Genomic DNA, 27,290 nt, shown 5'->3' on the forward strand with positions numbered 1-27,290 from the left:
GTTTTTATAGGTTCTACTCCCTGCAGTTCAAACTAACACAATTATTCAAAATTTTTGTCATTTTTCCATAGACCAATTTGTGACCCATATGTCCATTCCATTAGACAATTACTTGAATTATTTGACATAAGTCCTTCTCTTCTTGGACTCTCTCTGAGGATGTTATTGTTTAAGAAAATGTTAACGGAAAACTGTTAACATTTCTAGGTTTATGAAGCTGTTTCAGTTTATTAGAGTTTACAATCATTCCATAATTTAACCTGTAACCTAAGACATATCCTAACACTGTACTGAATTTGGTCTTTGCCATGAGACAACTTAATTTGAGAAATTGCCTTAGAAAGATGAAATGAGAAATCTGTTTTCTCATACAGTCCTATAGACATTTTTCCTTTAAATTGTTCTTGAAAAATCAAAGTTTCTTTTTTATTCTTTTTCATTTTTTCATATGTGCATACCTTGTTTGGGCCATCTCTCCCTCGCCCCCACACTCCCTCACTTCCAGGCAGAGCCTGTTCTTCCCTCTTGTCCAATTTTGTTGAAAAGAAGACATAAGAGATAATAAGAAAGACATAGCATGTTTGCTAGCTTAAGATGAAGATAGCTATACAGAGAGATTCCAAGCATTGCTTCCATGCACAGGTGTATTACAACACAAATTGATTCTTCTCTATCAGATCACTTCACTGCTTCCCAGTCAACTTCCCATAGTGGCCTCTGTCAGTTTAAGATTACTTTATTTGCTCCTCTACAGTGGACACATCAAACACTTTCAAGTTCTGGGTTTCCTGCTTTTTCCTTTTCCTTCCATATGTGTTCTTCCCTTAGCTTATGTCCCATGTCCAAAAATACTACTACATTTGTTTTAGGACTAAAGTCCACAATATGAGGGAGAACATACAAATTTTCACCTTCTGAGCCTGGCTAACTTTGCTTAAGATGATGTTCTCCAGTTCCATCCATTTACTTGCAAATGACAAAATTTCATTCTTCTTTGTGGCTGGGTAAAATTCAATTGTGTATAAATACCACAGTTTCTTAATCCTTTCATCAGTAGTGGGGCATCTTGGCTTTTTCCATAACTTGGTTATTGTGAATAGTGCTGCAATAGACATGGGTTTGCAGGTGCCTTTGGAGTAACCTGAGTTGCATATCCCTAGGAACGGTATGGCTGGATCATATGGCAGATCTATGTTTTGTTTTTCAAGAAGCCTCCATATTGTTTTCCAAAGTGGTTGTACTAGCTTACATTCCTACCAGCAGGGCATACTTGTCAACATTTGTTGTTGGTGGTATTTTTGATGATAGCTATTCTAACAGGAGTGAGGTGGAATCTTCGTGTGGTTTTGATTTGCATTTCCTTTATGTCCAAGGATAGTTTTTTTTTCTTTTTTTTTGGCCATTTGGATTTCTTCCTTTGAAAAAGTTTTGTTTAGTTCAGTTATCTACTTCTTTATTGGTTCATTGATTTGGGGGGAGTTTAGTTTTTTGAGCTCCCTGTATATTCTGGTTATCAGTCCTATGTCTGATGTATAGCCAGAGAATATTTTCTCCCACTCTGTGGGTAGTCTCTTCAGTTTAGAGACCATTTCTTTTGTTGTGCAGAAGCTTTTTACTTTCATGTAGCCCCATTTGTCCATCTTTTCTCTTAGTTGCTGGGCTGCTGAAGTTTTATTGAGGAAGTGCTTGGCTATATCAACTGCTTCCAGAGTATTCTCTGCTCTTTCCTATACTTACTTCAGAGTTTTGGGTCTGATATTAAGGTCTTTAATCCATGTTGAGTTGATACTGTTAAAGGGTGATAGATATAGATCTAGTTTCAGTTTTCTTCAGACAGATAACCACTTTTCCTAACAACATTTGTTGAAGAGCCTATCTAATCTCCATTGTACGTTTTTGGTGACTTCGTCACAAATAAGGTGGACATAGCTGTGTGGATTCATATCCAGGTCCTCTATTCTATTCCACTGATTTCCATATCTGTTTTTTGTGCCAGTACCATGCTGTTTTTATTGTTATTGCTTTGTAATATAGTTTGAAGTCAGGTTTTGTGATACCTCCAGCATTGCTCTTTTTGTTGAGTATTGCCTTGGCTATTCTCAGTCTCTTGTGTTTCCAAGTGAACTTTAGGGCTGAATTTTCAATCTCTGTGATGAATGTCATTGGGATTTTCATGGAAACTGAGTTGAACATGTAGATTGATTTTGGTAGTATAGCCATTTTTACTATGTTGATTCTATAAATCCATGAGCACAGGAGATCTCTCCACCTTCTGTAGTCTTCCTCAATCTCTTTCTTCAGTGCTTAGTAGTTCTCCTTATAGAGGTCATTCACATCCTATGTTAAGTTTACTCCTAGGTATTTGATTTTTTTCTGAGGCTATTGTAAATGGAATTTATAATATTTTCATATATTCTTTCTCAATTTGTTCATTGTTGGTATATAGAAAAGCTAATGATTTTGTATCCTACAGCATTGCTGAAGTTGTGGTGTCTATGAGGTTTTTGGAAGAGTTTTTAGTGTCTTTGAGATTTAGGATCATGTCATCTGCAAATAAGGATACTTTGGCAGTTTCTTTACCTATTTGTATTCTTTTTATTTCTTCTTGCTTTATTGCTCTGGCTAGGAATTTCAGGACTATGTTGAATTGGAGTGGGGAGAGTGGGCACCCTTGTCTCATTCCTGATTTTAGAGGAAATGGTTTCTGTTTTTCTCCATTAAGAATGATGTTGGCCATAGATTTGCCATACATAGCCTTTACAGTGTTTAGGTACTTTCCTAGTCTTCTTAGAGCTTTTATCATGAAGTGGTGTTGAATCTTATCAAAGGTTTTTCTGTATCTATTGAGATAATCAGGTGGTGTTTGTCTTGGCTTTTATTAATGTGCTGTATTACATTTATTGATTTGCATATGTTGAACCACCCCTGCATTCCTGGGATGAAGCCAACTTGGTCATGGTAAATGATATTTCTAATGTGTTGTTGGATTCAGCTTGCCATTATTTTACTGAGGATTTTTGCATCGATGTTCATTAAGGAGATTGGACTTTACTTCTCCTTTTTGGATGTATGTTTGTGTGGTTTGGGGATGAGTGTAATATTGGCTTCATAGAATGAGTATTCCTTCCCTTTCTATTTCATGGAAAAATTTAAGGATATTTGGTATTAGTTCTTCTTTAAAGGTCTGATAGAATTCAGCAGAGAATCTGTCAGGTCTTAGACTTTTCTTTTTTGGATGACTCTTTATTGCTGCTTCAATTTCATTTGTATTATAGATCTGTTTAGATCATTAATATCCTCTTGGTTCAGTTTTGGATCATTATAAGTATGTAGAAATTTGTCCATTTTTTCAAGATTTTCAAATTTATTGGAATATAGGTTCTCATAGTAATCTCTGATGATTCCCTGGATTTCCATGGTGTTTGTTGTCACCTCTGATTTTGCGCTTCTGATTTTACTGATTTGTGTCTTTTTTCCGTCCTCATTTTAGTCAAATTTGCCAGGGGTCTGTCAATCTTGTTTATTTTTTCAACGAACAGCTTTTTGTTTTGTTGATTCTTTGTGTTTTTCTTTTTGGGGGGCTATTTCATTAATTTCAGTCCTTATTTTTATTTTTTCTCTCCTTCTGCTAGATTTGGATTTTGCTTGTTCTTTTTTTTCTAGCAGTTTAAGATGTAGCATTAGGTTGTTTATTTCAGATCTTTCTATCCTTTTAATATATGCTCTCATGGCTATAAACTTTCCTCTCACAACTGCCTTTTCTGTGTCCCATAGGTTCTAGTAGGTTGTGTTTTTATTTTCCTCAAATTCCAGGAAACATTTAATTTTCTCTTTTACTTCATCAATGATCCATTGTTCATTGAGTAATGTGTAGTTCAGCTTCCAATTGTTTGCATATTTTCTACTGTTGCTTTTAATTGTTGAGTTCTAGTTTTAATGCATTGTGATCATTTAGAATATAGGGGATTATTTAGGTTTTCTTATATTTGCTGAGGCTTGGATTGTGCCCTAAGATATGATCAATTTTGGAGAAAGTTCCCTGGGCTGCTGAAAAGTATGCATATTGTGCATATGTTGGATGAAATATTCTGTAGACATCAGCTAGGTCTATTTGATTTATGGTGTGATTTAGTTCTAGAATTTCTTTATTGATTTTTTATTTGGATGACCTATCTATTGGTGATAGGGAGGTATTAAAGTCAACCAATACCACTGTGTTGGAGTCTATATGTGCTTTTACATCCTTTAGAGTATGTTTAATGAAATTAGGTGTACTGACATTGGGTGCATGTAGGTTGATAATTGTTTTTTTCCTTTTGGTGTATTTCCCCTTATATTAGTATGAAATGTTATTCTTTACCTTGTTTGGCCAATGTAAGTTTGAAGTCTACTTTGTCTGATAAAAGTATTGTTACTCCTGCCTGTTTTCAGGGGCCATTGACTTGGTAAATCCTCTTCCATCCTTTCACCCTAAGCCAGTGCTTGTTTTTGTCAATGAGATGGGTCTCCTGTAAACCATAGATTGTTGGATCATCCTTTTTAATCCAGTTTGCCAAATGGTGTCTTTGTGATGGGGAAGTTGGGAATCCCTTGACATTCAGTGTTAGTACTGATAGTTTTGTGGTGATTCCTACCATTTGTTTGTTTTTGTTGCTTAAGGATTTGGTTGTGTACAGCTGAATAAATGCTACTCTCTGATTCTTTGTCTTTTCTTCTCCTGTGGTTTGGTACTGACCTTTCATGGTTTTGTTTGCTTTCATTTTCTGTGTAGAATTCCTTGGAGAATCTTTTCTAGTGGTGGTTTGGTGGTCATATATTGTTTTAGTTTCTGCTTACCAAGGAAGATTTTTATTGCTCTGTCTATTTTGAATAATAGTTTTGCTGGGTAGAGTATCCTAGGATTGAAGTTATTCTCATTCAGTGCTCAGAATACCTCACTCCATGCCCTTCTTGCTTTTGAGGTTTCCATTGAGACAACTGCTCTGACTCTGATGTGTTTACCTTTTTATGTTATTTGTTTTTTCTCTCTTACAGCCTTCAATATTAGTTCTCTATTCTCTGTGCTTATTGTTTTATGTTAATATGCCATGGGGAAGTTCTTTTTTGGTCAAGTATGTTTGGTGTCCTAGAGGCTTCCTGTACCTGAATGGGCAAAATTTTCTTGAGATTTTGGAAATTTTCTGTTATTTTTTTTATTGAATATATTGTGAATCCCTTTTGCTTAGAACTATTCTCTTTCTTCAATGCCCAAGATTCTCACATTGGGTCTTTTGATGCAGTCGGTGAGTTCTTGCATATTCCTTTCACAGGTCTTGAGTTGTTTGACAAAAGTTCTTTAGTTTTCTTTCATTTCTATTTTATCTTCAAGTTCTGAGATTCTGTCTTCTACTTGTTCTAGCCTGCTGGAGTGGCCTTCCTCTGTGTTTTGTGTTTCTATTTAATTTCTTTTTCTAAGGTTTTTAGTAACTTTGGTCACTCCCTCTTTAATATTCTTTTGCATTTAATTCATTCATTTCTCTATTTATAGTGTTCTTTGTTTCACTCTGATGTTTATTTAGGGCTCCTCTGAGTTCACTTATTTGTTTCTGTGTCTTCTCATAATTATTTTTGGTGTCTTGAAATTTCTTGAGGGCATCTTGTACATTTTGATTAACCATGTCTAGTATCTTTTCCATGAAATTCTCAGTGATTACTTGCAAGATTTCTTCTATGAGGATGTTTTTGTGGGCATCACTTGGCTCCTTGGTGTGATTTATCTTTGTTTTGTTGGAGTCAGGTACTAGCCATCCGTTTTCTTCATTTCCTTCTGAATCCTATATTACTATTATTATTTTTTTTTGAGAAGAGTGGTTTCCATCCATTCTTCTTCCCATTGTTGCACTTGGTACTGTGCAACTATGTTCTTCATAGGATGGTTGGTGATTTTAGTCACCTGTTTTCTTTTTCTTGATTTAATTTTTGTATTATTACTGTCTTATTTGTTAGCTAGGTTGGTGTGCTATTTCTGTCCTTGGTTTGGGTGTAATTTAGCAATAACTAATTCACAGGTTCAATACCCAACCAGTAGTTTATATATTGTATAGAAGCCCCCTTGGTAATATCTATAAGCAGTGGGAGTTGGGGGGCGGTAAATGTTTGTTATGCTAGCTATAGAAATTTGGGGAGCTGAATAGGGTGGCACTAAGAGGGGAGGCAGGAAGTGGGGTGGGTGAGTGGGGAAGCATCATGGGGGCTGCTGGGTTTTGTGGCCCTTGTGTGTGTTTGGGTGTATTTCTGTTGTTGCAGTGTAGGGTGCTTGTGTCAAGGATTGCAGGGGTTGGGGTTATGTAAAGTTGGGATAGTAGGTTGGTCAGTGGTGGTGAGAGTGTAGGAGGGAGGGGTAGTCTGGTGACAAGTTAGAGAAGAATGAGAAGGGAAGGTGTGGGCAGGGGTATAGAGTGGATGGGAAAGGGCAGAAAGAGTAGTTCTGAAGGAGAGCAATTGACTTTAACATAGGAGAAAGAGGGAGAGTGAAGTGGTGAGAGTAGGGATGAGAAGAGGGTGATGGTAAGATTGATAGTATAGAAGAAAAAAAGAAAATGTGAATGAAAATAAAAATAAAACAAACAAACAAAAAACCCACCAGGTTCAGGAACAATAGAATTTCAAATTTTTTTTTAACTTCTGGAGTTACTCCTCCAGCATCCAGTCCTGGTATTGGCATATAAGCAGAATCATCTAGTTTCACCAGGTGATTGGCTTGTGAATAGAATTTTGTCCTTCTGTCTACCAGTTTAATTGAAGTTGTGAGGTGAGGTAGGTTTGCCAGGTCATGCAGGATGGTCAGAGCTATTGATTTCCCCAGCTGATAAATTTGTTATCCTTCAGCTGCAGCTGTTTGGTCAGTTCCTCTCCCAGTGGGGTGGGGCAGTTCAGTTTTGAATGCTCCCCTCTGGTTCATGAGTTCACTTCTACAATTCACTACCTGCCTTGCTTTGGAGGTGGCTTATTGCTGTGTTTGTTTACCAAATGTTCAGGCTGTGAGTTTTTTCTTTGCCCCACCCCCTTTCTCTAGGGCAGAATGCATTCTACCCTCCCCCTCTGCTCTCCTGTTTTATTACAGTTTGCTGTTTGTTTTTCAGTTTTGCAGGGCAGTTTGGTTTTGGATGCTGCTCTCTAGCTCAGGAGATGATTTCTGTGATCCACTACCTTCCCTGCTTCAGGGAGTGGCTTATCGCCCACCTGCTCTCAGTCTTCACTGCCTTTCCTGTGTATGTTTACTGATACTTCAGCATTGAGATCAGTTCCTTGCCTCTTCCCCTTTCTTGCACTTTCAGTGTTCCACCCACACTCTCCACTGTCTGTGCTAGATTACAGTTTACTCTTTGTTATTCAGTTTTGTTGGGGGAGATCAGTCTGCCCAGGGGCTCTGCTGGTTTATGTTTTTGAGAGTGGAAATGTGAGTCCCACTTGGTATGTGGAGCTGGCCTATTTGTTCTGTCAATTGATATGCAGACAAGTTTGGAGCTGGAGGCAGCAGCAGTGGTGGCATCAACAGCCAGAAATGGCATCACATTTTCTCAGTATAATGTGGTGTGGGAGGCTTTCCATAGGCTAGGGGTTCAGTATGTCAAAAGTTTGATTCTGATTGGTACTTTATTTCTGCTTGATGGAGGGAGGAGAAGAGAAAGAAAGAAAAAAGAAAAGAAGAAAAAGAAAAAAAGTCTCCATGGGGAAGAAGGGTATCCTGGGGGCTGGATCTACTTTGCTGGCTATGCAGTGGTTCGCAGCTATTAGGTGCAATTAAAGGCTGGTTTTTGGGTTAGTCTTTGAATTTTTTCCTGCACCTAGTTTGACAGCAGTTATTATGTTGGCTAGAAGCAGTCAGAGTTACCCAAGTGTGTCTCCAACTTCTCAGGGAGGTTTTGGAGTTACAGGCTATCTGCTTACACTAGTAGACATCTTGTATCTCTCTCTCAAAGTTTCTTTATATCCATATCTTATCACACACAGTTTAAATAATTTTTTGCCATTTTCCACTTTATGAAGGGAAACCCTTAACCATGTCCACCAATGGATTAGATATTTTTCCTCTTTTCATTAGTGAGTCTAGGAAAAGTTTTTGCCTCTTTGTAGTAAGGATTGCTCTTTAAAGTCTGCCCAAATTTTTTAGTGTTTTTTTCAGACCTCACCAATAATTCAGTGAAGCTTTTACAGCTTTCACTGACAGATTCCTCAAGTCTCTTTGATTATGAGTCAGACACCCAGCCAAAGACACAAGCAAATTTTAAAGTTTTTATATTCAGGTAGTAAATTTCTCTTCTAGTAGTACCATTACTTCATATTGTACTACTCTCAAACTTAGTGGTTTAGTATAAGCATTTTTCTTGTTAACAGATTCTGCTCATTTTAGGAATTCAGATAAAGCAGAGCAGGGGCAATTCATCTCTATTCCACAATTTCTGTTCTCTCAGTTATGAAGCCACAAAACATTAGAATGACTTATATCTCTAGCACCTTGATTCAGTGCAGGATATTGATACCACTCTAGGAAATTTAGGCATAATGGGATGTAATGCAGAGAATTAAGATGCTAAACAGCAGGAAGAGTAAAAATCAGGGGGTTCTAGTGGGCTTTAGGTTTTTCTACCACACTTCGTTAGCTGTGGTTCAGTATCAAACACAGCTGGTTCCTGATGTTATTGCTAATCTTGACCCACGACCACCCCAGCACACCCACTTTGCCCATAGATTGGACTCCAAAACAAAAAATGTTTTGGAAACTTGCTAATCAATCATTACCACTATATATGTCTATTTTCCTTCCACTTCTCAATCTCCTGACTACAATAGTATCTGGTAATTGTTTTTAACTTGTCCAAGCTCTTTAACTAGAAATTGAATAAAACAGTTTGAAATAAAAAAGGTTAACCTAGGATAAACATTGAGGCTCTTATCTGCCTACTCTGAAACTGTCCCTTTTTCTTAGAATGTGGAATTATGAATAAATGCATTATGGTATCTTTTCTTAAGACTGATTGCTAGTATTTTCAGGACTGAACATTTTCCAAATTTCAGTATTGATAGTGTCTGTTGTCTCTGCCTGTGTTCTTTTACAATTTTTAATTTTCTAATGTCTTATTGCAATTTTAACTTATAAGTTAGAGTGTGCCATGTGTGTATTTCTATGTTTTTATGCATTTAGTGTCTGTGTGTATGATTCTTTGTAAAATTTTATTCTTTGTAAAATTTTTTTGTGTTCTGGAGGTTGCTCCCCTTAGAGTTTTGTTGTTGGTATGCTCTCACTAGATAAAATAGTACAGATTACATATTTTTATTTATGCATAGTGCCTTAAAAGTAATTAAATCTAATGTGAAAATTCATTCACAATTACACCGTAGTCCTAATCAACTATTTGATAGCCTGTGTCCCTAAATTATTTGCCATATCAAAATAACTCTTTCATCATGTATATTTCTGACATTGATGGTCTATTACTTGAAAACATAAGAGAAATTAATGCATTAAAATCCAATTAAATTTAATCTACTCAAGCACAACTAGAAACATGTATATAGACATTGTTTTTGATTAAATATATTTGTAAAATGGCAAAAAGTATGTGAAATATTTTTTGAACTTCAGAGTGATTATTGAAGGAACTTTTAATTATCACTCTAAATTTTCTACACATACACCCATGGAATTCATCAAATGCCTTTGATTTTGTAAAGCTGATTTTCTTTCTATGGAAGTGGCAACTTGCATATGGGATAAATCACAAATATCTTTTTAACGTTTAGGGAGACCTTATTAATCCTATGTGGTTTTGATTTTTTGGCATTTGATTATTCCTAGATATTATAGAAATTGTTCATATTCCTTTAAGGATATAAATAGCTCTGCAATGTTTTAAAACATGATACATAAGTCTATATCCCATAGGGCATTATGAACTCAAGATTTCACAATGGGGAAAAATAATGGTCTCCAGTATATGCTTATGTAAGTTTTCATCCTTTGTAATATCCAAATGAATATTATGAATATTTAAATAATAATGACTAGGAAGGCTCTGAAATTTTTATTTATTTTAGTTTTTAATTACTTAAGTGTGTATTTAAACAAAAATTTATGAAGCTAGGAAGTGCTGTAATATTTGATGGCATTTGAGAATTTTCTGGTTTTCTTCTATTTAGCCCCAAATACTTACAGACTGATCTGTTAAAAATCTGTGTCAAATAATATGTAATGGAACATTTTGATATTTGAACATTTTGGGTTTGATTTTGTACTGTTGTGTTAATTGAGAAAACTAGGGTTTATCTCATTCTTGACTTCTCAGTTTATTTTTATTTTTATTTTTTTTTATCTAGGTCCCTCTCTGAGGGTCCCTGTTCTGTTGTTGTCACAAAACCCTCTTCCTCTACTGCCTCTTAATGTTTGATTTCTGACCTACTTCTCTTCCTACAATATACAACCTCTCTGGGTGACTTTATCCTCCAGTGTGGCTGTGTGTTCCCAAATCTCTAAATTTAGTTTTTCTTTTTCTCCTAAACATTTGATCTTTTTGGTTACTTGAAACCTACATCTGGATGTACCACAGGTGCTCAAACATGTGTTCATCTCTCACATATGCCCCCTTTCCTCAAACTCACTATTTCTTGCCCTACTTGTGACATCACTTTCCACATTGCCCCAAGACAAGAAACTAAGCTGCACAACTCCCATCCAGCCATCCTATCACCACTTTCTGTAACTTTCACTTCTTAAACATTGTCCAGTCCATCTCTTTCTCTCCATTCCTGCTGCCATAGTTCCAGCTCTCCTCCTCTCTTACCTGAGAATTGCCACCATCTCCTTATAGGTTTCTGCTTTAGATCTTATCTTCTGAACCCTCCCTTGTATATGTTCCCTGAGGAAGATACCAAATAAAATCTGATCCATTTACCACCTGCTAAAAAATTCTGGTGGTTTCCCACTTTCAATCACTTTATCATAGCCTCAAAGGATCCATGTCATCTGACTTTTTGAAAATTCTCATAATATCCTTCTCCTACCCTCCACTTTGCATGTTAAGTTCTACCTAGACCAAAGCTATGTAATTCTTCCTACACTGTATGTTGTATTTATTTAATTATTTTTTTAAATGGTCCACAAGCATTTATAAAGCACCTACTTATGACAGGTGCTTTCAGACACTAACTCGCTCATTCGGATCTTCTTTTTTTGTTTTTGTTTTTCTTTTATTATTTATATGTGCATACAAGGCTTGGTTCATTTCTCCCCCCTGCCCCCACCCCCTCCCTTCCCACCCACTCCACCCCTGCCCTCTCCCCCTCACCCCCTCAATACCCACCAGAAACTATTTAGCCCTTATTTCTAATTTTGTTGTAGAGAGAGTATAAGCAATAACAGGAAGGGACAAGGGTTTTTGCTGGTTAAGATAAGGATAGCTACACAGGGCATTGACTCACACTGATTTCCTGTGCATGGGTGTTACCTTCTAGGTTAATTCTTTTTGATCTAACCTTTTCTCTAGTACCTGTTCCCCTTTTCCTATTGGCCTCAGTTGCTTTTAAGGTATCTGCTTTAGTTTCTCTGCATTAAGGGCAACAAATGCTAGCTAATTTTTTAGGTGTCTTACCTATCCTCACCCCTCCCTTTTGTGCTCTCGCTTTTATCATGTGCTCAAAGTCCAGTCCCCTTGTTGTGTTTGCCCTTGATCTAATGTCCACATATGAGGGAGAACATACGATTTTTGGTCTTTTGGGCCAGGCTAATCTCACTCAGAATGATGTTCTCCAATTCCATCCATGTACCAGCAAATGATAACATTTCGTTCTTCATGGCTGCATAAAATTCCATTGTGTATAGCTACCACATTTTCTTAATCCATTCATCGGTGGTGGGGCATCTTGGCTGTTTCCATAATTTGGCTATTGTGAATAGTGCCGCAATAAACATGGGTGTGCAGGTGCCTCTGGAGTAACCTGTGTCACAGTCTTTTGGGTATATCCCCAAGAGTGGTATTGCTGGATCAAATGGTAGATCGATGTCCAGCTTTTTAAGTAGCCTCCAAATTTTTTTCCAGAGTGGTTGTACTAGTCTACATTCCCACCAACAGTGTAAGAGGGTTCCTTTTTCCCCACATCCTCACCAACACCTGTTGGTGGTGGTGTTGCTGATGATGGCTATTCTAACAGGGGTGAGGTGGAATCTTAGCCTGGTTTTAATTTGCATTTCCTTTATTGCTAGAGATGGTGAGCATTTTTTCATGTGTTTTTTGGCCATTTGAATTTCTTCTTTTGAGAAAGTTCTGTTTACTTCACTTGCCCATTTCTTTATTGGTTCATTAGTTTTGGGAGAATTTAGTTTTTTAAGTTCCCTATATATTCTGGTTATCAGTCCTTTGTCTGATGTATAGTTGGCAAATATTTTCTCCCACTCTGTGGGTGTTCTCTTCAGTTTAGAGACCATTTCTTTTGATGAACAGAAGCTTTTTAGCTTTATGAGGTCCCATTTAGCTATGCTATCTCTTAGTTACTGTGCTGCTGGGGTTTCATTGAGAAAGTTCTTACCTATACCTACTAACTCCAGAGTATTTCCTACTCTTTCCTGTATCAACTTAAGAGTTTGGGGTCTGATATTAAGATCCTTGATCCATTTTGAGTTATTCTTGGTATAGGGTGATATACATGGATCTAGTTTCAGTTTTTTGCAGACTGCTAACCAGTTTTCCCAGCAGTTTTTGTTGAAGAGACTGCTATTTCTCCATCGTATATTTTTAGTGCCTTTGTCAAAGACAAGTTGGTTATAGTTGTGTGGCTTCATATCTGTGTCCTCTATTCCGTTCCACTTGTCTTCATGTCTGTTTTTGTACCAGTACCATGCTGTTTTTATTGTTATTGCTTTGTAATATAGTTTGAAGTCAGGTATTGTGATACCTCCTGCATTGTTCTTTTGACTGAGTATTGCCTTGGCTATTCGTGGCCTCTTGTGTTTCCATATAAATTTAACAGTAGATTTTTCAATCTCTTTAATGAATGTCATTGGAATTTTGATGGGAATTGCATTAAACATGTAGATTACTTTGGGGAGTATAGACATTTTTACTATGTTGATTCTACCAATCCATGAGCATGGGAGACCTCTCCACTTTCTATAGTCTTCCTCAATCTCTTTCTTCAGAAGTGTATAATTTTCCTTGTAGAGGTCTTTCACATCTTTTGTTAGGTTTACACCTAGATATTTGATTTTTTTTTGAGGCTATTGTAAATGGAATTGTTTTCATACATTCTTTTTCCGTTTGCTCATTGTTAGTGTATAGAAATGCTAATGATTTTTTATGTTGATTTTATATCCTGCTACCTTGCTATAGCTATTGATGATGTCTAGAAGCTTCTGAGTAGAGTTTTTTGGGTCTTTAAGGTATAGGATCATGTTGTCTGCAAATAGGGATATTTTGACAGTTTCTTGACTTCTTAGTTTATAAAATCACGTCATAGATGGCTGTGTACATTCTTCAATGTCAGGAAAAAGATACTAACTCTTGGGGATATACCCAAAAGACTGTGACACAGGTTACTCCAGAGGCACCTGCACGCCCCTGTTTATTGTGGCACTATTCACAATAGCCAAGTTATGGAAACAGCCAAGATGCCCCACCACTGATGAATGGATCAAGAAAATGTGGTATCTATACACAATGGAATTTTATGCAGCCATGAAGAAGAATGAAATGTTCTCATTTGCTCGTAAATGGATCGAATTGGAGAACATCATTCTGAGTGAGGTTAGCCTGGCCCAAAAGACCAAAAATCATATGTTCTCCATCATATTCGGACATTAGATCAAGGGTGAACACAACAAGGGGATTGGACTTTGAGCACATGATAAAAGTGAGAGCACACAAGGGAGGAGTGAGGACGGATAAGACACCTAAAAATTAGCTAGCATTTGTTGCCCTTAAAGCAGAGAAACTAAAGTAGATACCTTAAGAGCAACTGAGGCCAATAGGAAAAGGGGACCAGGAACTAGAGAACAGGTTAGATCAAAAAGAATTAACCTAGAAGGTAACACACACTCACAGGAAATTAATGTGAGTCAACTCCCTGTTTGGCTATCCTTATATCAACCAGCAAAAACACTTGTTCCTTCCTATTATTGCTTATATTCTTTCTTCAACAAAATTAGAAATAAGGGCAAAATAGTTTCTGCTGGGTATTGAGGGTGTGGGGGGGAGAGGGAGGGGGCGGAGTGGGTGGTAAGGGAGGGGGTGGGGGCAGGGGGGAGAAATGACCCAAGCCTTGTATGCACATATGAATAATAAAACAATAAAATAAATAAATAAATAAAAGAAAAAAGATACTAATCTGTTCTGAATGAAAAAATTATTGGATCTCTCAAGCTTCTTCCAGTTTAATTATTTCTGTGTGAGAAAATTGAGGGAAAACTTTGCATGCTGACAGTTAACATCAAAATTTGTATTTTCAAATATGACTGCAATACCATGTTTTCCTAAGGGATGTGGAGATGAGTGATAAGAGATGCCAGGATGGTGGCACTATCAGTTTTTCTATCTAGAGGGAAAACAGTTTGTACATATTGTTCTTTTTATTTATGTTTTTATTTATTTTAGTTTTTGGTGGGACTGGGGTTTGAATTCAGAGCCCTGCACTTGCTAGGCAGGTGTTCTTCCACTCCAGTCATGTTTTCAGCCCTTTTAAAACTTTCTAGTTTTTTTTTTTTTTTTTTTTTGGATAGAGTCTCCTGTCTTTGTCTTAAGTCAGATCAGATAGTAATCTTCCTACCTGTGCCTCCCACAGTATCTGGGAGTACAGATGGGTGCCACCATTCCTGTCTTGTTTGTTGGCATGGGGTCTTCCCTTACTTTTCTTCCAGGCTGTACTTGACTGTTATTCTCCCAATGTCTGCTTCTGAAGTAGGTAGAATTACAGGTTTGTACCAGCATGCCCAGCTATCTCCATATTTTGAGAAACACCTTAAAGATGAATGTAATGGACATGAATTTAATTTGATTCTCATTCAGTTCCATGTCTTTTGTACAACAGTGTCCTTTATATATTGTCCAGGGGGGTGGCATTTGAGAGATTCTGGGTATTTGTGAGAAGGAGAATAGATTAGTAATTAAATTTTATAATCTAATTTTGCCTTTTATCCTGGATTATCTAATTCAATACCCTATTGTAATCATTACAAATAGTCTCACTGACTCCTTTTTAAACTGATAAATGTCTCCTTATCTATTATATTTTAACTTGCAAGTATTTTTAATAAGAAAAATTTCTCTACCTTTTATTGTGGAGTAAAGTTGTAATGATTATCACAATGCCTGATTTTGTTTTAGAGACTCTTTCAAAATGAAAAAGAGAAATGTATTTGTTAGAAGAAATTCCCTCTGCATATTGAATTTTATGCCATTTTCATCCAAGTGGAATATTTGGGGTTGTATTGAAGTGGAATCTCATGTATGAAAAAATTTGAAAGAAATATCACAAAGATATTTAAATAGTAGGCCCAAGAGGTCAAATGATTGCACCATTACCAGCTAAAGGAAGAAAACCATATATCAACATTGAGTGAACAGGAAAAGTAAAAGAAAGAAGTTATTATGCTTTAGATTCAAAGGGATATAGTAAAAAAAAAATTACTCTGTGTGTAGTAACAAGGACCTTTGTGATCTTTTCCCTGGGAGCAATTGTGATTAACTTTCTGTTGAATTTGTATAGATAAAAACAAAACTACCCCCATTGTAACTCCACACTGTCTTTCACATTGCTGTCTAATACACTTTAATTCAAGGGACTTATTATCTTAATTCTCTAAAATATAAATGTCCTTTGAATGTGACATATAAATCTGAATAATATTTTCAAATATTCTTATTCTAATACAGGAAGCTAAGTAAAATTAGAAATATGGGAAATCTGGAGTATTTACAGAGGGCTGAGGAGAGACTGAGATTAGAGGAGAGGGAAAAAGGAGGAGGTTAGGTAGCAAAAACAGTATATTCAGAAGAGTGACATAGCTATGTTCTTGGGAGCTGTTAATGTGTTAAACTGAGTCAATCAATCAAGTCTTGCATTGCTATGATAAAACTTATTTCATCAAGGTGTATTGTTTTTCATCATTTCTAAATAATTCTGTTCAAAAGTGAGATTAATTTAGATTTTATTTTATCATAAATTTCTTGCTGTATTGTTTTAGCCTAATATCATGAATTTGGAAGTCTTCCAATTCATGAAAGAGTTTCTATCTGTTCTTTGAAGATTTGGTAACACTTAACTTTCAGCACCAGAAACAACTAAAGACAAAACTTTTCAATCCTCTACTTTCCTGACAATTGTTCTTACTGAAGTGTTCATCAGAGGGCCATTGATTTTATCATATCCAATTAGATGGCCAGCAGAAAATAAAAAGTCTTCCAATATGGAGAAGACATAGTCAAGAACTTCAAAAACTTCAACAGTGGTATGAATATGTGGGATGTAAACTCTACATCATCCATTGAGCTTCATTTTAGAGTTTATAAGTATTTTCAAATCACTGTCCTTGACAATTTATTTCTGACAGCTTTATCAAGTGTTACTAATGGAAGTTATCAAATAAACAGAGTAAAGTTGCCAAAAATAAAAGTCCACATTAAGTTGCAGAATTTAAACTGAAATCTGTGTTTCTTCAAATTTAATCGTTCCTGTAACACAGGAAAATAATAGCAATTAATTGTATTGGTAGACCCAGAAGGAAAGTATGATGATAATAATAGGAATAGACATTAATAAAGTGTGTCTTCTGTGCTTTAATAATCTTATCTCATTTCATGCTAATGACTTTGTGAGGAAGCAAAGCTTATCACCAATTATTGGATGTCAACTATAAAATGTTAATTAATTTTCCCAAGGTCATAAAGCCAATCACTTTGGGTATTTGATATAACATTTTCAAGTCCAGATCAAACTGAGCACTTCTTAATATTTCATAGGAGAGTGTATTAAAATCTACATGTTTTAAATAGTAAAATGTGTCATCTTCTCTGAAATTCTAATAATTTTAAATAGGTATTTGAAGTTACAAGTTGTGTTGTCATATCCTTGAAAACTGTCCATTTTTAACATCAAGGAAATAAAGGCAAAATCTAAGAACAATTATTGTAGAATTTTAGAAAATTAACATAAGGACTGCTAGTTTTCGTTTTTTCTTAACCAATTGAAGTTTAAATTAGTTCAATTTTTCTGACTAGAAGTTTCCATTAAAGATTTCCTGAACTTCCGAGCACTCACATCTATTATTAATTCTTATAAAATTAGAAAATACAGAAAACAAAAAAAGGAAAAATCTAATATATCCTGTGATATGGGATATTGTTGCTTTGAACATTTTAAGACAGAATTTATGTGGAACCAGCTTAATTTTAAGGAACTCCCTGTGGGTTCTGTTTGTTGTTTTGAATTGCTTTAATAGTAAACTTGCATTATTTATGTTTATTAATATTTAGAATGCACTCTGCAAGGATGATTTTCATCTGAGTTATAATTAGTCTCAGCTGATGAATGCAATAAAATGATTATAAACAACTTTGTGAGATCATTATCAGTGTCATGGGAGAAAATGCTAAAACACTGTTTCCCAGTTTCACTTTCAAAAACCCGTCAAAATGAGCTTCAACTCATTTAAAATCTTATACAGGTCATACTAAATTTATATTCTTCCTTGTGAAGTTACTTAACTTCATATGGTGATTCACTGTTAGAAAATCCAACTCATGTTTCTTATACCAAAAATCTTTCAGCATTTTTGTTATTAATTTCTGAATTTAAAGATACGTTCTTTGTGCAATATTAAGAAATGCAGTGATATAAAGAATTACATGAGCATTATCCATAAACTTTGTTGTGGAGAGATAGCTTGGCTTCTCACACATTTTCTTTAATTAGAATGCATGATGATTTTCTTGTAACTATATATAAGGAATATACATTGCACATAATTGAGTTAGTATTTTATGTACAATACTTTATTAGTTATTTTTGTCACAGTAAAAGTGTTTCTTTTTCTTTTTCCCTTTTCTCTTTTTGTTTTCTAAGGCATAGTCTTCATTGGGCTCATAAGAGCAACCCAGGAGCTTAAGGATCTTTGTGAACTTGTTATTTTTCTTCCATGTATTCTTTTCCATATTTTTCCAATGCCTCATCACGGTTTTGTCTTCATTAACTCATCTTGGCCTTCTTCCTGTCTTTCCTGATGGTGGTCACTGCCTGCAGTTTCCAGCCAACCTCATGGGCCACACACACCAGCCCAGTTGGCAAACTTTATCATAGGCTTCAGGCTTGCAACCATACTTTCTGTGAGGCACAGACCACTCCTAAGAGTCTCCTCAGAGGGCTGTGGAAGCCCATCAGACACCTGGGGTCTTCCAGTGTGGCCTGGTCTCTGGTCTTTTTGGGCAGCAGGCCCTTACACAGTCCTCCAAGGAGATATGGCTCAGGGTCCACAAGTGGTAGTGCTGTGAAAGGGTTGGGGTAACACACACACACAGGAAATCAATGTGAGTCAATGCCCTGTATAGCTATCCATATCTCAACCAGCAAAAACCCTTGTGCCTTCCTATTATTGCTTATACTCTCTCTACAACAAAATTAGAAATAAGGGCAAAATAGTTTCTGCTGGGTACTGAGGCGGGGGGAGAGGGAGGAGGCGGAGTGGGTGGTAAGGGAGGGGGTGGGGGCAGGGGGGAGAAATGAACCAAGCCTTGTATGCACATATGAATAATAAAAGAAAAATGAAAAAAAAAAATTAAAAAAAAAAAAAGAAAGGGTTGGGGTTCATCCCCTTTTAGGAAAGGGCTGAGTGCTTCAATTTGTTTCTGTAGAAATTGCCAGAAGTGTTGATGCCCTCAGTGTACAGCTACCACCTTCAGGTCTAGCAGTACTGGTTCAGTCACTACACTCCTAGATCGTCCAGGCCTCCATCAGGGAGGACTTGCCCTTCCGTCAGCATTGGCAGCCACCTTGGCCATTTATTGATTTTAATATTTTTAAAACATTTGACCTAATTAAATTATCAGTATATACCATAGTGAAATTAAACACTTCATTGTGATATCTTATGTTTTCAGTTGTGAATGTGATGAATAATAACATGTAACAATAATGTTTACAATACACTTATTATTTGAATATTTTCTCTACTTTAGAAAAATATGATTTTAAAAAAAAACTAATCATAATTTTTAGGAATTTTTACACATATCTAAAGTTATAAAACAGATAAGCTTTATCTATTTGCCTGGTTTTGTTATTTGAGAGTTCAGGCTTTAAGACTACTAAATATTATTGGTAAGAATATTTACAGATTTAATAAATGTGAAAATTATCTAATTTACACTTAGTCTATTTCTTTTTGTTTAAAAAAGGATTATGTTGATATATCAAATAGCTATATTTCCCCAATTCCTTAAATTATTTTAAGTGCTTTCCATCTTCTAAGAATAGGTTTTCCAGAATTTTATCTAATGTCTACCTTTGCTGATATTTTTAAAAATAAATAAACAAGACTGCATTTTTATGTTTTATTGCTGTTCTTTTTGTGATGCTCAGTCAGGACCTTATGTGTGCTAGGCAGGTGCTCTACCACTTGAACCGTTCTACCAGCTTTATGTTTTATTACTGGCATGAGCATAAAAAACTGTTTTCTTCCTCTTTCTTTGGGTTTGTTGTATTACTTTGTTATTTAATCAAATATATAGCTTACATTTTTATTTTTATTTAAAAACATGATCAAAGAAAATGTTATTAGTTCTATGAGTTTTTATAATATATAAGTATAGTTATTGTGTAAGCATTTTGTGGACATTTTCATTAAATAAAAACCTTATTGATATTATGTTCTTGTCTTCTTCCAAAACTGAATTAATTTTCTACTGGATAATACCCATTGTAGCACATTCTTCTCTAGCTTCCCACTTTTAAACAAATCTTTCATACTTATGGTTAACTCCTAAGTCTTTTCTCTTTGTACTTCTACCTAAATTGTTTTCATCCAGACTATGGTTTTAGATAAAGGTAGTACGCATAGGACCCTCGCATTTGTACCTTCCACTTTGGTCTCACTATTGAGTTTTTCAAATCTGGTAGATAGCTCCATTTGGGTTATCTATTAATAACTTGAATGTCCAAAAATAATAATTCTTTATTCAATGTAAATGTCATCATTGATTCCTATTCTCCCTTTTCATCATTCCCCTTGGAATGACTTCAAATGTTTTATTTACTCTGCTGCCTTCCTAGCTGTAAGTGAAATCTGAAATTTTCCATGGTTATTATTGTTACAGCTGTTCACTAACATTATGTTGTCAGTTCTCTAATGTTCCCTCTTCAGCCTTCACAAATGACCTTGAACAAGTTACCAGTATCCATTTCCAATTTGTCTGAAAAATTCCTGTGTTTCCTTTTGTAGATTTGTTTCCATTTGTCTTAAAACATCCCTACCAAACACTCTCCAATATCTTCCCCTTAGATTTAGGATACATTCTTACTTTTCCACATGGCTCACCCTGTATCTCACCTCTCTTGCAATCCAGTTTATTGTTTCTGCTGTCATCTCAAGGTGTTTTCATTTTGTTCTCTCTCCATCATATTATGATCAATCTATCATACCATGATAGATCACAGTAAGAGTGTTACTTAGGTCACAGTAGGAGTGTTTTATTTTGTTTTGTTTTTCACAGAGTGGCCTGACTACATTTGCAAATGTTATAACCCTATCATATTGCTCCACTCAAACCTGCTTTGTTTTGCTTACATATGATACAATAGACAAATTATGTATTCATTTAGAAATTTTCTTCTTTATCTCTTATTAGAATATGATTTTAATATGAGCAGAGGATTGTTCAAGTTGCATATTAATGTATTTACATCATAGAACATGCATATAATATATATAATATATGCTATAAATAATATGTATATTAGAGTCATACATCTGTATCATGCAGGTTTTTGTCTGCGTCTTCTATTCCACTGGTCTTCATGTCTGATTCTGTGCCAGTAACACGGTCCTCTATTGCTAGCTGTAGGGTTGGGGAATGAGTAAATGACACCATAAACACTTCCTTCATAAACCTAATCACCTATTACTCCTTGGTCTCCATAGATTTAAATAAAGAGAGAAGATGGAAATGAGTCAGTTCTGCAAGTGAGGGTTTACACAAAAATAATAAAGAGGAGATACATTGCAGGTTCCAAATGCAATAAGTTAGAAAGAACTATTGGCTCGATTTTAAAACAGTAGTTCTTTTGTCCTTGTTTTTATGCTGTCTGCAGTCTTTAATGAAAGATGGACTTTAATATTAAATACATTTTAAAAATTACAAATTACCTTACAAAGAAAGTGAACAGCTGTCATTCACACACTTTCCACTGGTTACCAGGGGGAGGTGGGTGGGCACAAGAAAGGAGACTGAGGATTAATATGATGGATGTATTTTGTATCCATATTTGAAAGTAGAATCTGCTGAAATTGTCCTAAGTTGGGGAGGGGAGGAAAAGGGAGAATAACGGAGGGGATAATGTAACTAAGATATATTGTAAGCGCATATGCAAATATCACAATGTTTTCCCCTGTATAACGTTTATATGCTAATAAAATAATTTTTAAAAATCTACTGCAAATGTGTGTTTGTACATTTTTGAACTTTCTCTATGATTCTATTAAGAATATGCACTTGTTTCACATTCCTTCTGGTATATCCCTTGGAGTGGTATTGCTGGATCATAAGGCAGTTCTATTTTTAGTTTTTGTGAGGAGGCTTCATTCTGTTTTCCATAGTGGTTGTACTAGTCTACATTCCTACCAACAGTGTAAGAGGGTTCCTTTTCCCTCACATCCCTGCCAACACTTGTTGTTTGTATTCTTGATAGTGGCAATTCTAACAGGAGTGAGGTGGAATCTTAGTGTGGTTTTAATTTGCATTTCCTTTATGACCAGGGATGATGAGAATTTTTTAATGTAATTTTTGACCATTTGAATTTCTTCTTTTGAGAAAGTTCTGTTTAGTTCACTTGCCCATTTCCTTATTGTTTCATTAGTTTTGGGAGAATTTAGTTTTTTAAGTTCCCTATATATTCTGGTTATCAGTCCTTTGTCTGATGTATAGCTAGCAAATATTTTCTCCCACTCTGTGGGTTGTCTCTTCAGTTTAGAGACCATTTCTTTTGATGAACAGAAACTTTTTAGTTTTATGAGTTCCCATTTAGCTATGCTATCTCTAAGTTGCTGTGCTGCTGGGGTTCCATTGAGAAAGTTCTTACCTATACCTACTAATTCCAGAGTATTTCCTACTCTTTCCTGTAGGAAATATCTTAATATCTTTTCTGATATTAAGATCCTTGATCCATTTTCAGTTAATCTTGGTATAGGGTGATATACATGGATCTAGCTTCAGTTTTTTGCAGACTGCTAATCAGTTTTCCCAGCAGTTTTTGTTGAAGAGGCTGCTATTTCTCCATCGTATATTTTTAGTGCCTTTGTCAAAGACAAGTTGGTTATAGTTGTGTGGCTTCATATCTGGGTCCTCTATTCTGTTCCACTGGTCTTCATGTCTGTTTTTGTGCCAGTACCATGCTGTTTTTATTGTTATTGCTTAGTAATATAGTTTGAAGTCAGGTATCGTGATACCTCTAGCATTGTTCTTTTGACTGAGTATTGCCTTGGTTATTCGTGGCCTCTTGTGTTTCCATGTAAATTTAATGGTAGATTTTTCAAACTCTTTAATGAATGTCCTTGGGATTTTGATGGGAATTGCATTAAACATGTAGATTATTTTTGGGAGTATAGACATTTTTACTATGTTGATTCTACCAATCCATGAGCATGGGAGACCTCTCCACTTTCTATAGTCTTCCTCAATCTCTTTCTTCAGAAGTGTATAATTTTCCTTGTAGAGGTCGTTCACATCCTTTGTTAAGTTTACACCTAGGTATTTGATTTTTTTTGAGGCTATTGTACATGGAATTGTTTACATACATTCTTTTTCAGTTTGTTCATTATTAGTGTATAGACATGCTAATGATTTTTCTATGTTGATTTTTATATCCTGCTACCTTGCTGTATCTATTGATGGTTTCTAGGAGCTTTTGAGTAGAGTTTTTTGGGTCTTTAAGGTATAGGATCATATTGTCTGCAAATAGGAATATTTTGACAGTTTCTTTACCTATTTGTATTCCTTCATTGGGTTTTTTGGCATAGTTTATCTTCATTTTTTTGGAGTCTGTGTCTGAGCATCTGTTTTCTTCATTTCCCTCTGGTTCCTGTACTAATTTTTTGCTGTGGGAAAACTGGTTTCCCTATTTTTTCTGTCTTCCCATCATTGACCTTGGTATTGTTATTGTCCCTGTACTGTGTGCAATTAAGTATTTTCTAGCTTGTAATAATAACAATGGTGCTATTTAAAATGGAAGGGTGAGAGGAGAGGGAAATCAAAGAAGGTAAAGAAAAAGGGAAAAACAAACACACAAGTAAAAATAAACAAAACAAAACAAAACTAGTTTCAAAGATATAAACAGGGAGAGATAGTGTACTAATCAACAGTAAGCTAAACAAGCATTAGAGAGACAGAAAGAGGATTGGAAAAAAAATCTCCATACTCAAATTCAATAAAGTTTCAATAATAATTTTGGTGTTAGTCTCTCAGCCTCCAATTCTGGAGATTGTGTCTCAGAAGTAGTTCTGTTGTATCAACAAAGAGGAAAAAAACCCAAAAAAACCCCAAAACACCACAAAGTGTCCCAAGTTCAAATGCAATACAGTTTCAGTAAGTTTTTCAGCATGCCGGTGTAGTTCGGTTGTTGTCTCATCAAATGAAGAGAGGAAAAAAAAAAAGAGACTGGGGACAGCTTTGTGAACTTCTATCTGAGGCTGTGGCTCACCTTCCTGCTGCTGTCATCCAGCTGTTGCTGGAGGCTTTGTTTATGCAGATCTCAGGGATGAGCTTAACACTCACCTTGCCCCACAGGCTTTGTTTACTTAGAGTTCTCCTGGGTGCAACTGCCACTGTTACAAGCTTTCCCCTTTCCAAGCACATTAGAGGAGGTGACACTACACCCACTTTCTCAGGCCAGCGTGTTTATTTACAGTTCACGTGGGAAATGGGGCTTCCCCCTCCCCTGTGGAGTTTTCCTCCCACCACCACTTTTACAAGCTTTCCTGATCCTGGTTGCTGGGGGGTGCTGCCACCCCTGCCTTCTCTGGCTGGCTTGTTTATTTACAGCTGGCTTGTTTATTTACAGTTCACATGGGAAGTGGGTCTTCCCCCCTCTCCTGTGGAGTTTTCCTCCCACTGCTGCTTTTATAAGCTTTCCAGCTCCTGGTTGCTGGGAGGGTGCCACTCCTCCTGCCTTCTGTGGCCGGCTTGTTTATTTACAGTTCCGTGAGAGATTGTCCCTCCCCCCACCTCTTCGATGCTCAGGGCATCCTATCCTCTTTGCTATGTGTCTTTTTTGTTGCTGTTGCTTATTATTCTTTTTCTTTTTTTCCCTGCATGGGAGGTCAGTCTGTCCAGGGGGCTATGCTGATCTGACCCAGGGTTGTCTGTTGAAGTACTGCATGCTGCTTAGCTCACTTTGTGGTCTGCGTCTTCCCAAGCAGTCTGGGAGATGGTGTCTGGCAGCTCCAGGAGCCCTCCTGGTTTCTTCATTTAATGTGAAGTGGGAATGCTATGCATGGGTTGGGGGTATGGAGGAGTCAAAGTTTTGCCTGTAAGTTGTATCTCCAGTGTCTCTTCAAGGTTTTACTTTAGTAAGCACACTTTCTGATTCCTCCCTCTAGTCGCCATCTTGGAATCTCCCACTTTACTTCATTTTGATTGCATGGCAGATGACTACTTCTTAGCTTACTGCTTTCAGTTCAAGTGCCCAGACAGCCTGGACTTCATCAATATTCATTGACATGCAAGCAAACATCTTTGTGGCTGTATTTTCTCTAGTTCATGGAAATATACATACTGATGATGTGGTTCTTTTTTGTTTGTTTTCTTGTATTTTCAATGGTACTGAGGTTTGAACTCAGGGCCTCACATTTGTTAGGCAGGTACTCACACATGAACTACAACCCTGGACCCATCTTGTTTAGTGATTTTTTGGATAGGCTCCCTCATATTTTCCTAGGCTGGACTTTGGCCATGATCTTGCTACTTATACCTCCCCCAGAGCTAGTATTATGGCATCTACTAACATGACTGGTTTATGGGTAAAATGAGGTCTTGCTATCTTTATCCCTGGGCTGGCTTCAAACCATGAACCTTCTGATCTCTGTCTCCTTTGTAGTTAGGATTTTAGGCTTAAGCCACTACTCCCACCCCACATTTTTATTCTTAATGTGTGTTGCTTTTATTCTTAAATTTTATTCTTCAACAAATTTAAGTCCATCTGAAAAGGAACATTAGAACGAGTAAAATAGGAGTTTCCAATGCTTGAACACTAGCAGAAAAATCATTTTGAACAACTCCCCATGCAACAAATAGCCAAGGAATCTGGGAGCTTGCATCACCTAATGGACTGGAGCACAGAAATATTAAAAGGCACATTGAAGAGGGTCAGAATGAGAGTTTTGCATTATCCTTGTCCTCTCATCTCCATGCACACAAAATGTAGTGTAAGGAGATCCCTTCTATGTGGTGAAACAAAGGTGAAATAGCACTTGTTTTCAACTGCAAATTCCAGGACCAGGTCTGACACTATAGAGCAAGGTACTATGCCAACCGTCACAGTCCTATCTCCAACATAACATCCTTAGCCCAGACTCAGGTCTGCCCACACAAGTTCAGGCAGTAGGATAGTTCCTATGGATGATGGACATAAGCCAACCTGATTGAAAACTCAAGCTGACCTTTGATTTCCACAGCTAGCCCATCCACAATCTCTACACAAGATTACAGATGAAGAGATTTCCCTGGTACAGCCAATATGTAATGACTCGTGGAGGTGCCTAGTACTTCAAATTCTCAGACACCAACACAAGCCCACAAAGTTCATGAATAATTAGGGAAACACAGTATTGCCAAATAAAGGAAATAGCATGCTAATATCTAAACCTATGAACTGGTGATCTATGAACTTCCTAAAAAGGAATTCAAAGTATATGAACTACAAAACACAAACTGAAAACTAAGCAAAATTAGGAAAATAATAATGAACAAATGAGTTTGAAACAGAAATAGAAACAAGAAAAAAAAATGAAACAGAATTCAGCTGAAAGGCATAACTCTGAACATAACAGTCCTCTAGACAACTTCAACATTGCACTTGATCAAACAGAGAATCATTGAATTAAAAGTCAGATCATTTAATGTTACTCAGCCAGAGACAAAAAGAAAATAAATGAAAAGAGCAAAGAAAGCTTATAAGAATTATTAGTCACCACCAAGTAAACAAAAATACATACATTATGGGAATCTCAGAAAAAAACAATGAAAGGGGAAAACATTTAAAGAATCAAGGATAGCATGTAATTCCAGAAATTTGGGAGACAGATATAGTAGGATTGTTGATAAGGTCAATAGAGGCAAAAGTTGAGCAAGACCCTGTCTCAAAGAATAAGGCAGACATTGTGGTAATCCTAGCTACTCAGGAGCCAGGTATAGGAGGATTACAGTCTGAGCCTGGCTCCAGGCAAAAGCATGAGAACTTCTCTGAAAAATAGCTAAAGCAGAAAAGTGGGCTGTGTGGCTAATGTAGTAAAGTGTTGGCTTAGCAACAGCAAGGCTCTGAGTTCAAACTTGATTACTGCTAAAAAAGTCAAAGACACAAAATTTTCAAAATCTATAAAAGGATATGATCATACATATCCACCAAGCCTTAAGAGCCTCCAATAGATTAGATAAGAAGGCATCAACAAATTACATCATAATCAAATTGTCAAAAGCCAAAGGCAAAGAATTTTGAAAGCAGCTAGCAAGGTATCATTCATTAGATATAAAGGCATCTCCCATGAGATTAATCAACTGGACTCTTGAAGGATAAGAGGAGAGTGAGATGGCATATTCAAAGTATGAAGGAAAACATATTCTAATGGTAAGTATACAGTAAAATTCAGAAGTACTTGAAATTGGTAAGAGTAGTACATGAATCACTTGTAACTCTAGCATAAAAGTTGCAAGTTTTAAAAATAATTAGTAGCAATAATTTGTTAGTGGATACACAATACAAACGAGAGGTAAATTGTGATTTAAACAACATAAAGTATAGGAAATAAGATGTTAAAGTGTAGATTTTTTTGTGAGTGAGGTCAA

Source organism: Castor canadensis, chromosome 13 (assembly GCF_047511655.1).
Source record: "Castor canadensis chromosome 13, mCasCan1.hap1v2, whole genome shotgun sequence".
NCBI classification, from domain to species: domain Eukaryota; kingdom Metazoa; phylum Chordata; class Mammalia; order Rodentia; family Castoridae; genus Castor; species Castor canadensis.